This window comes from Sylvia atricapilla, chromosome 1, assembly GCF_009819655.1.
Source record: "Sylvia atricapilla isolate bSylAtr1 chromosome 1, bSylAtr1.pri, whole genome shotgun sequence".
NCBI lineage: Eukaryota > Metazoa > Chordata > Aves > Passeriformes > Sylviidae > Sylvia > Sylvia atricapilla.
In genome coordinates, this window is record NC_089140.1 from 123,705,514 (window position 1) to 123,717,871 (window position 12,358).

Here is a 12,358-nt window from a genome sequence, read left to right on the forward strand (position 1 = left end):
AATGTACTTATATAACCCAAGCCTATTGAGAACATTTCAAATCAGTCGTTGTTTTCACTAAGGATCCCTGAACTGTTTTGGATTAGGCATCAGCTCCCTGTCATTGCCTTGTTTATAGGAGCCATCTTCCCAGGCATGTTGATGATTCACTTGTGCCTAGATACAGATCTTCTCCTGTTTTGTATCCAAATCCATCAAATATCACACAGATCTACCCAAAATCTACTGCAACTGCCTCTATTTTAAAACAAGTTTTATGCTCTGTGAGACATCTCAGTCCAAACCAAGGGTAGAACAAATATTTATGTAATGTAGAGGAAAGTAAGAGAAAGAACTAAGAAAAAAAGGAGGTAAAACAGAGCAAATTCAATAACATGTTTTTCTTAGCCAGTTTTGTTCGAATTTGCTTTGTTTTTTTCTCTGACCAAAGTACAAACATTCACTCCTCTGGGTTTTACTCACTAGCAAATGATCTGGACTGCATCTTTCACAGAGACATTCACAAAATGACTCCTCTACAGGACATGCTTTAAGGAATAAGTAAGTCATGACCTGCAGCTTCTTCTAGCACATATTCTGAAAGCATGTGAATTTTTTTCAGATGTCCCTTACAAGTAGTAACCAATTGAAAGTGAAAAATGGTATTTACTAAATAGATGCTATTCACACTGATCCTTTTAATTTTTGTCACATTTGGCTTTAAATATTAAGTGTTAATTCAAATGGGACTGAATAAATAGAAAACAGGTATCTAACAGCTACATTAGCATTCTGCAGCTGATAAATAAGTAAAAGCTTTATTAATGTTAGAATTAATAAAAGCTTTAATGTTAATGTTAGAATTGGGGTTACTGTATCAATTAATGTTAGAATTGAGGTTACTGTATCAGAACAAAATCATATTCTTTTCTGCTAAAACAAAAAATTCCACCCAAAACAAAAAGCCTTCCAAAATTAGCTCAACATCTAAGACAGGTAATTACAATACATATGCAGCTTTACAAATTATAATACAACTATGGCAAGCTAGCAAACAAAAAAATGTTCCTCTGTTTTTCATAACAAACACTCTTTGAAAAAAAAAAAAAACCCACATAGATAAAGTCTCCTCAAAGTAATTTATTAGGCAAGGTATACCTTTCAGAGATTCATGACCTTTAGACGACTCATCTTTAGAATACCTAGCACCATTCTTTGTAGATGATTTCATAACCTGATGTGGTACTCTGTGAAGCTGTTCCTTGAAGTTCTTCACAGAAAGGAATAAACACTCGGGATTTTTCAAGTGCTATAAGCATAATGGATTAGAGGAAATATCTTGTTCATCTTCATAGTGATGAAAAAAACATTGCTTTCAGTTTCCACCTTGAAATAGTCCAGTATCAAAGTCAAAAATATCTCATTCATTTCCATCTCTTCTTCAGTCTGTCTTCATTAAAATCGAAAACTTTCTCTTCTTCTCTTTTTGCCTCATTCCATTTACAGCTGGGCACACATATCTTCAGTCTAAAGCACAGGCCACTCCCCAGAAAGGTGGAAGATGTGATCTGAATCCACTCAGGATGAGGGGCAGGGAAATGAAGGGAAGGAAGAGAACAGCAGAACCATGACAACTGTCTTTAAAGGAAAGTGATGTGGAACTACCTTTGAAAGAGGATAATGGGCTTAGGACCAGCAGTAGAAAGAGCCTGCTAAAGTCTCAAACCACAGACAGGACAAAATACTGGTTACAAGTCAAGCAGAGGAATTGCTTTGCCTTTCCAGAAATCTGCCCTAGATGGCTCCCAGCCAAACAGGCTATTTCTCTGGATCATAGGGAGCACAGATCTATTGGGTTTATAATCTAGAATGAACACTGAAAAAAGTCTACAAAACTAGAAGACTGCATGCTGTGGTGATCATATAATGATGTTAAACATCTCCTAGATTTCCATTTAGACACTGATTGGCAAGGTTTTGTATACCCCAGCTCCCTCTCATTTGCTGCTCTGGAGACATAACACCTATCTGCCTGCAGCAGTTTTTGTGAATCAAGCCTCAGAGGTGCTGAAGAAGGGAACTTTGACTGCATTCATGGTAGTATGAAACCTACTCAATTCCTCTAGATCCACAAAGCAGACATTTTTTCCCCCACATAGTTTTCCCTCATGTCCTAATCCAGAAGTATTTTTGAAACATAACACTAAAGGAAATACTGGCTTATCAAGTGCCTCTTTAGAGTGGATGCAGAAATACTGGTTTGCTCTTCTGTACTGTGGCGATTTCCACTATCTGGCTTTGTACCAGTGAAGAATGGTTTTCACTCTAAATTGAGACAAAAATAACACAAGAACCATTAGTACAGAAGCTGGAGTTTACTGTGATGCTACTGATTCCCATTATCTTCTCAGTACATTGCTTATGAAAAGTCTGGTCATTCTATGAAGCAGAAGTGAGAGCTAACCATACAACTGAGATCTAGCCAATACCCTGCCTTCCAAGCTTTCTCCCATTTCTAGCTTAAAACATTTAAGTGTCCCACAGAGGGACCTTGGATATATAGGAAGGCATCATCAACTGAAATCTGAGAAATGACCAACTGTTTCTTACTAACACTGTAGTAATCTGGAAACTACTTTTTCCGTTTGTCCTTGCCTGGAAAACTGACTGTGAATCCACGTATAGGAGTAAACATTTGTCCTATGGTAAGAATGAAAAAATTAAATGGCTTTAATTCCCATTTACTTTCCAGAAAAACAATTGAAAAAATAGCTGTTTGAATGAACATTTTTAGTTCACTCTATGGAAAAAAATTCCATTGTCCATGGGGCATTTGTCGTATCACCAGAAATCACCATTTAATAGATAGAAAACAGCTTGATGTTGGCACTGGTGGAAGAGTTACTCTAATCTCAGTAATGTTTGCTCTGATAATTATGTTTGCCACATCATTCTTCCTATTACCTCTCCCCTCCTTTTCACACTGTGGAGAACAGACTTGATTTTTCCAATCAAATCCACAGGAGTATGTGTATTTCATATTGGGACTACTTGCAAAAATCTTGCTGTAAAATCACAGAGCTTGTAGAACACTCAACAACAAATGGAAGCATTATTTTCAAAGCAGAAGGCAACATCCCTGATTCAGAACTGGTTTTCCACATTGTCAAGGGGAAAATAAAGTCACTGTTTCTCTTAAAAATCACTCCTAGAGGAGAGGATTGTCTTTGTTCATCTCTTTACAACTCCAGTGCAGTTGTAGGCATTTTAAAATAAATCATAGAAGAATCCTGAATGCACTAAAGAAATATTTAAATAGGAACTAAATAAAACAGCTCAACTTGTAACTGGACTATGGTACACATTAATTATTTGGGGCTGCTGAATTTCCTTTTGAGATCACTCGGAGCCAAAAGTTCAGTTCTAGGAACTGTCTGTGGGCTATCTTTAGCTTAGGCTCAAAGGACAAAGTTGGCATAAAGTTTGTTTTTGGTCAACTACCAAGCCGTTTTCATGAAGAGGAGGATTAGCCAAATAATCCTTGCCAAATATTCACTGATGCTTAGCAATATGCTGCAGTCTTTGCAATTCTCCTGCATCTCTTCCAACACGGTGTAATTCCCATACTTCTCAACAGAGACCTGTACAATCCTATCCCTGGATGGGCTGATTTATTTGGCTGAATTGACTCTATAGCCCACAGAGGGCAAACAATGGTAAGAAAAGAATGAAGTAATTGTCTCCTGGAGAGCTGAATGCAGATGGTACCTTTTGTCATCTAACATCTTTGTCATGTGGGCCTGTGTCTGGATATTGCACTGGAGATTGTCCCATTCTCCATGTTGGTCCCATAGGCGTGCACAGTGAGTGTTACCTTATAGTCTTCTCATGGATATCTCCTATATATTAAGCATATTCTGTAAGAGCCAAACCTTAGGGTAAATCTTGAACCAATAAGTGTGAAGTAAAAAAACCTTAAACTGCTAAATGCACTGGAATTGATGTAATGCTTTTTAACTATATACAAATGTACAGTTTTTAAACACGTTTAAGGTGGCCGTATTCATTGGATATACTTCCACTCAAAACCAAAACCTGTGTCTGACTGGATCTTAATGCAGATCACTTGCTGTTGAAATCACTGCTCCATTGAGCAGTTTGGTAAAGATGGCTTTGTTTGGGAGTTAACATGCCTTGGGTTGCAGGATAATTCATGCAGAGATGTCTACACTTTATATGGAGAGTCTTTATTGATCTTATTCCTAAAGTGGCAGTAGACACCACAGGGTGAAATAAGTCATCTTAAGGTTTAATGATAAAATTTGAAGTTCTATCATCAGGGTAGTTTGTTTATCAAAATACAGTAGCCCAGCAAACGTGATGAGAATGCATTTCAGTTCCCTGAGCCTTTAATCATTAACCTGGAGATGCTACGAGTCTTCATTGTCTTTTCAAGAATAAGCCAGCTCCCACATGCTCCCTGACTTCCTTCACACTCAATTTCTATCACTCTTCTCCCTCACAGAGATAGAAAATAAGATCTGCAAAGGTTGCATAATGGATAAAAATATTTGTTAACAAATAATAGGAATTTTTAAGAACAGAATGGCAAAATAAAAAGGCTGAAGAAGAAGTGATCACAAATAAAACACTGCTCAACCTGATCAGACTAAACACATCCATGGAAATACACTCCTATAATAAAAATTTTTAAATTGAATTTTTTAAAATCTGTTCTATTTTACATTGAGAATTCATTCCTTCAACCCTAACACGTTTATAAAATGAAAGGTTATCCTTCATGCCAATCCTCCAGAATACCATAGTCTCTGCAATGAATGGTCATTAGACCTTGCCTCAGAAATCTATATTTATCATAAGAGTTATTCAAGCAATATGAATAATTTTAGAATATAGCTATAGATCTGCTGCTGACAAAATTATTCATGTTTCAGAAAAGAAAACATGTATGTGGAAGAGATAGAAGAAAACAAGATTCTTTAAGATTTGGTCACAAGCTTAAAATTGCTCAAGTGAAATAAAAAAGTCTTTACAAAGTGAGTATTGTTTGTGCAGAGAAGTTCTGTAGCCCACTTATTTCTGTGTTTTTCTCACAATAGCTAAGGAATAATTGTTTTTATAAGTTTATAAGTTTGCAAATTGTTCTGTGTGCACTCAAAGTAGAACTCTGTCAGTCATGGTCTACACCTGGATGTGCACAGGCATGTTTCCATAAGGATCCATAGAGATGTTTCCAGGTTTTAGGATCCAGATTATATGATGGCACAGACCTCACTCAGAGCTTCTCAGAGTCAAAACCCTCAATTGCTATTTCAAGAACAAAATAATTTTTACCTGCAATACCAAAAAAGAAATTCTGCAGTATTGGCATAACCCTGGTATGATCCCTTGGAAGCATTCAGAAAGATTTCATGAGAAGTTGTGAACAGAGCATTAGCACAAGAAACTCAGAAAGCTGTGTTGGGTCTGGGGAAACTCCAAGCAGATTTGATGTAGGTAGTAGGTACAAAGGAAAGATGTTTCCATGACTTTTCATCTGCTTCCCACCTTCATAAGCCAACCTGATTTTCTAAGAAGTTTAGCAGCCTTCTGATTTTGTCCTGGCTGGTGGCTGAGTGCTGGGGAGGGTTTCCCAGATGTATCTGGTAGTGAAGCAGAAGCCATGATGTTGGACTGGGATGTGCAGATACTCAAGGAGGTTATTTCACCCAAATGCTGCTGCTTGCAGAGCAGTAAGTGAGAAAGAGCAGCTGCTGCATCCATTGGTGAGTCAGGGAAAGCCAGTGCTAAACAGGGAAGGTAAAGGCAGAGTGATGCACCCTCTAACACAGATCTGATTTCTTGGCCTGACAGCTGTTTCATGGCTGGCATGTGATACAAACTCTTGTCCTCCAAAAACCCAGGAACCAGAGATAAGAAATATAAAGACTCACAATCTGATTTTCCTAATGCTCTATTTTATTTTCTTTCCTTCTTGTTCTACAGGAAAAACTAGTTCTTGGACAGCTTTTGATTGGAATGAGAAATTCCAGTTCTCCAAAGAGATGCCAAGTGTTTCTAGAACCTTACAGGGGGCACCCACGGAGACAGCCAAAGAGAGAAATCTCATTAGATCTTGTCTCATGGTACCCCAGCCTTAAAAAATTAGTGCCTCCTGCCCGGGGTGTAGCAAGCAAGGAGCTTCACCAAAATTCTCATCGAACGATAAATGAAAAAAAAGTAAACCACCTACTTTAATTTCAGAAATGCAAACAATAAACAATAAGATGAGCAAATATTGTAACTCAAATATTTATAAAAGACTGCTGTACTGAATTATCCAACCTTCTGAGCAATCAGCTTCAAAATGATATGATTTTGCCAACATTGGTGTATCTATACTTCTGCCCTTGCAAATGGATGATTAACTAAAACTGCATGGTAGCATGTTTTGTTCAGCACAGCATCTCTTAAAAGCACTCCACAGATCAACTGTAAGAGTGATGCTCTGCACAACAGAAGGAAGAAAAAAAATTTCAACAGATAAAGAACTATTTTCTCCAGGCCAAAAATAAGAAGGAAAACAACTGTCACACAGATTTCTATGTACATAAATGGAGTTGCCTTGGACTTGTAAAAGTTCTGGAAAAACGCAATTCAAAGTTCACATTATACTGAGGGAGTGTGAAGGACACCAGGGTCAACCCCAGAGGTTCCAAAATGGTCAGATTGGTGCTGTAACACACTGAATGCTGGCAGTTTTAAAGGGAAGACTATTCTCAATAAATTAATCAGTGTCATTTGACAAAACTTTTAGACATTATTTGTTAAAGTAATGCAGTCTATAAACGTGACTGGGAAGGAAAGGGACATCTGATTCAAGGGTTCCAGCTCTGAGAGAATAGAATCCATGTTGAGAGAAAACAATTCTGTTTGAGAGTCTGTAACTGCACATTCCTGTGGTGGCATTGGAACAGTTGCTGGGATGGATTAGTGCCTTCAGATGGGAAATCAATGGGGAGAAACTTGAAATCCATTTTGTGCACTGCTGTGCTAATGTTCCAAATGTCACTGTCTCCTGTTTGGCTGCCTCAGGGAGGGACACTTGCAGTTTTCCATCAGTTCCTTGTAGATTGCCAATCTGGAGGATTTTAAGTTACTTCACCGAAGTCATGTTACTTCACTGAAGCAACAATGCAGAATAAAAATTGCAATGAGCTGTGACATTGTGATAGCGACTTCAGACACAAATAAATAATATTATTTGAGAACACAGAATTGTTAGAAGAGAGATTGCTTGGAACTGTGGTCTGAGATTATGGAGATGAAGCAGCAAGAGAAATTATTTTCAAGTTCCCTCTTTTCTGCCTCGTCTTCACCACTGTAATTAATACTGGGATGGAGACCAACCTATGGGGAACACACACATATTATGAAATGTCTGTAAATGTAGTGACTGCCCTAAAGTCCTCGTAGCCTAGACAAGCTAGAAATGGAAACGGAATCTCATCCTCCATTTTCCTGACGAACAGAGCAATTGAATGGATGGTTAGGGCTATGTGGGAGGCCTTTGGCAAAAAGCAGGACATCTTCTCCCAGGGATCCATCCAGTGTGCTGTCCAGGACACCTTCCCCACAGCCAATTATCAGCTATTTGCTTTTCTGTGATTCTACCACTCCTTAGAAAATACCCATTAGATAGTTACAAAAGGGAAAGAGAGAAAGAGGTCTGCAAAAGAAAAAGCAAAGACATTCCTCAAAAAAAAAAAAAATTCTTGCCCCACAGGCCAAGGTAAGCTTATCCAGGAGAAGTTTAGAGGACAAAAGATGCAACTGCAAAGAAAGAAAGAATTAATGCCTGATGTATCACTTACCATGGATGAAAATTGTAAAGATGATTGATGGTATTTATATTCAGCTAGAGTAATAGCCCTGCACTAACCTGTTCAAACCCATAAAATCCAAGTCTGTTTTCACATACTGTTAAGGTCAGTGGAAAGCTTCCTTTGGTTTTGTTTACAAGGAATGGAGACAGAGGGGTGTTAAGTATGCTGAGAGTTAGGTGAAAGCACTGTTTGCACGATATAATGGCAAATTATTACGTCCTGGCATGTAAGAACATGATCATTCACATTTACAGTGTGGCAATAAAGAGGAGAGAACATATATGAAATTAAAGGGCAGAGAAAGGGGAAAAAGAGGAAGGAAGAGAACAGATTGCAAACTAACTAAAATTCAGTATACGAAATTGTATATTAGGTAGGGGAAAAATATCAACTTCTAAGCCTCGAACTAAAAGCTCTTCTGACATTTTCCCATGAAACAGCCTGTCATAGGAAAATGGCAAATGACCGAAATTGAAAGTGCTTAAGGAAATATTTTTTCCCATTATTTTCATAATTCCAGGAATTTTACACTATAATTTTTATCACAAAGACAGAAAAATGACAAGTTCATTGTGATATAGGTAATAGCCTAGTGATCTTTGCATTCTACCTGCCTGCAGGTAGGTAGTGCTATTTTCTAAAAGAATACCATCAGTACTAAACTTCTTTGCAGTGAGCATGTTCTCTTTCTGACTTTTTGAGGTTTTTTCTTTAACACACAACAAATACTTTGAAACATTTCTTTTTCCCCTTTTGATTGTGGAAAAGAAAGAATATATATATAAAATATTCACAAGTATTTAAAAAAAGTGGTCTTTTCAGTGGGCCATATCTAGCATTTAGGTCATGTGCCTATCATGTTAATTGAGTGTCACTATGCATTAAGAACTGATGGCACTTTTGAGAGGAGGGAAGGGGAACAGTTCATTTAAAGTTGATACACTATGAAAGACCACCAAGGCAGGCTGAGTGATTCACAATGAATAATTTATTCTCTCCTTTCTCTTGTGGAGTAGAGACAAGCAGGTTGTGAAAGGTTCCTTTTTTCCACTATAGTTCTATTTTGTGTCTCTAAGCCTGACCAAAAGTCAGCCCAAGTCAATGGAGGACTTTGAACTCAGACATCCTCCATGGTTCACAATGAGTGTCAGTAGGTAGCAACCCAGTGAAAGTTATGCTGTCAGGAGTTTTGCTTTATAGAGAGGAAAAATCAATGATCCTGCTTTTAGGAGCAGATTATAACATAGAGTCCAAACTGGAAATATCTTAAGTAGCAGCTCTGAAGTCCTTCTGCAAGCATTTTTGCACAGACAAGAATGTTGGGGTCCGGAGCATCTTTCTTACAAGGAGAGACTGCAGGAGCAGGGAAGTTTATCCTGGAGAAGACGAGACTGAGAGGGGGTTTCATCAATACATATAAATACCTCAAAGGCAGGTGGCAACAGGATGATGCCGGACTTTTTTCAGTGGTGCCCAGTTGCAGGACAAGGAGCAATGGCATAAAGCACAAGAAGCTGCACCTCAACATGAGGAAGAACTTCTTTGCACTGAGGGTGGCAGAGCACTGGAACAGGCTGCCCAGGAAGGTTGTGGAGTCTCCCTCTCCGGAGACACTCAAAACTCAGAAACCCACCTGGACACATTCCAGTGTCACCTGCTCCAGGTGACTCTGCCTTGGCAAGAAGGGTGAACTCCGTAATCTACAGGAGTCCCTTCCAACCATAACAATTCCGTGATTCTGTGAAAAGATGCAAACACAAATGCACCATTTTCTCCCATCAACATCTGACAAGATCACAATAAGAAATTTCTTACTAGCTTTTCTGAGCACTGTTTTCCATAACTGCTCTGTAAGAAAGGGGATGGACTATACAAAAAGATGACTGCTTGTTGTCCGAATACTGGGGTTTTTTCTAAGTGTAAAAAAATGACAATATTTTTTCTATTTTTGATTTGTTTATACATGAGCATAACTACCAGTAAGAATTAAACCATTTTTCCACAATGTTGTTTATATTTTCTGTGACCATTCATGTTAAATAATCACTGCCACTTGATCCTCAGATTTTAATGGAAAGTACACGCAAAAAGGCTAGTGGAAGACATTACATTACTTTCACTGTAAATACTGGAAAAATATTTAAAATATTCAGACAACTTTCCTAGTTTAGATGCATTTCATATCTCAGCTCAAAAGTGAAAGAAAAAAATTGAGCCACAATTTGAAACGCTGCATTGAACCTTTTTAACCTAATCACACCATTTTTCTGAGTGTCTGCTTGATAAATTTGGGATATTAGCAACTTCCTTGTACAGAGACGTTTTTAGTCTGTACTTCTTGGGAATTTTGCAATAATGAGTAACATTCTCAAGCAAGAAAACAAAATCCTCTTAATATTTAAAAAAGCTAAACCAAACCCTACCAGAGGCCATATAGCACTCTCCTATTCACAACTCAGAAACTGGTATGGGTTGAGGCCCAATTCCAATTCCAATTGCAGAGGTAGCCACTCAGTTTTGACGTACTTGAAGGTATAGGTGTGGGCAGTTCTGTGCCATTTTGAAACACTGTCATAAACATGGCCTTAGAAACCTCAGCCTGCTGTTTTTTGACCCATGATCGAAATAATTTAATGACATTTGCAGGTTTAGTTTATTGGTTGCTTGGTTGGGTTTTTTAATACTTTTTTTTTGGTTTGAATGTGGGCAAGAGAAACCACAGAGTAATTTAGGGACAGTATCATCCTCTAGGATGTGGTAGGCCCTTTAAAACAGAAACTTGAGTACTAATGTTTGGCATGAGTGAACCACAGTGACCAGACTCTACATGAAGACGGGTTGACAGGGTTGATTTTACTGCAATATAAAGCTCCGTCCTGGACCTGAGAAGCATTTTTCTATATTAGTTTAGCTGAAATCGGATGTTTTCAGTGAATTGTACTTTACAATATAAAAAAGACTTGGCAGATATTTGAGATTCCTTTGAATGTAATTTACGCTGGTTTTGGCTGAGATGATGGAGTTGAATCTCTTCACAGTAGCTAATAAAAGGCCGTGCTTTGGATTTGTGCCGGAAGCTATGTTGATAGTTCAGGGATACTTCTGTGTTTCTGAGCAGTGCTTGCACAGAGTTCAAGGCATTTTCTGTTTCTCCCACTGGCCCCACCGTGAGCAGGCTGTGGGTGCATGAGGAGCTGGGGGGGGCACGGCTGGGACAGGTGGTGCCCACTAACAAAAAGGATATCCTATGCCACGTTATCCTGTGCTTAACAATACAAAACTTGGGAAAAAGAAGGAAGGGGGGGACTCTTGGAGTTATGACATTTGTTTTCCCAAGTAACTGTTATGGGTGATGAAGCCTTGTTTTCCTGGAGATGGCTGAACCCTTCCTTATGATGGGACATGGTGAAAGTATTCCTTGTTTCACACTGTTTGCATGCACAACTTTTGCTTTATCTACTAAACTTTTATCTCACCATGATTTTCTTGCTGTCACTCCTCTGATTCTCTATCCCATCCCAGTGGTGGTGGCAATGGCTAGGTCATGCTTAGTTGCTGCCTGGGGTTAAACCACAACATTCCTTATCAGAATATAATGTGGGGCTCAAAGCATTCAAGATAAAGACAGATTTCATTGGAATATTCTAGATCAAATTAATAGTTGATGTTGCTGTTTAGATATTAGTTGCCAAGCTCCTGTGCTTGCCATGGGGCTTGCTGGCCTATGTTTTAGAGTGCTCATTAGCGTTTGCTTTTTGTTTTCACTGCTTGCTGCAGAGCTGCACTGCTTCTTGTCTTACTCTGCTGTGCCTGAGAACATTTTGATAATAGCAATTGTGATGTCTGGGCTGGCAGATGGCCAAGGCATCACTGCTGTGCCTGTGCTGCTGAGCTGGAAATCCAGTGTGAAATCGAGTTGAAGGTACTGTGTCCTGCAGATGAGTCCACAGGGGGGCAGGGCACCCCAAAGGGTCTGTGGCCATGGATAAATCCACACCAGAGCAGGGGCATCTCAAAGCATCTGTGGCCATGGCTATGTCTGTGCTGAGGCAGGTACACCTGGAAGCATCAGTAGCTGTGCATGAGGTTGTGAAGGAGCCCCTGGAAGTGTGTGGCCATGTACCACGAACACCACACATGATAGGGATCCTTAGATACAAGTAACCTCTGCAAGCAATTACCACTAAATGTTCTGTCCAATGAAAATAACCTGTAACATTTCAGTGATTATGCAGATGATTATCCATACCAAAAAAAAAAAAAAAGCTGAAGAAAATAGTTTGAAATATTACAGCTGGATTCAATCCAACAAAGAGAAGAGCAGGAAACACAGGCCCCATTTCTCATTTGAGAATAACCACAGTTCACCTCTTGTGATATGCAAAGGCCTGAACAATAGCCCCCATCAAAGGGAAGGGGCTATTCCTCTCTCTTTATCACTTGTGCTCCTGCCTCACTGTAAAAGTAAAGACTGTAGGGCTGTCTGAGAACTG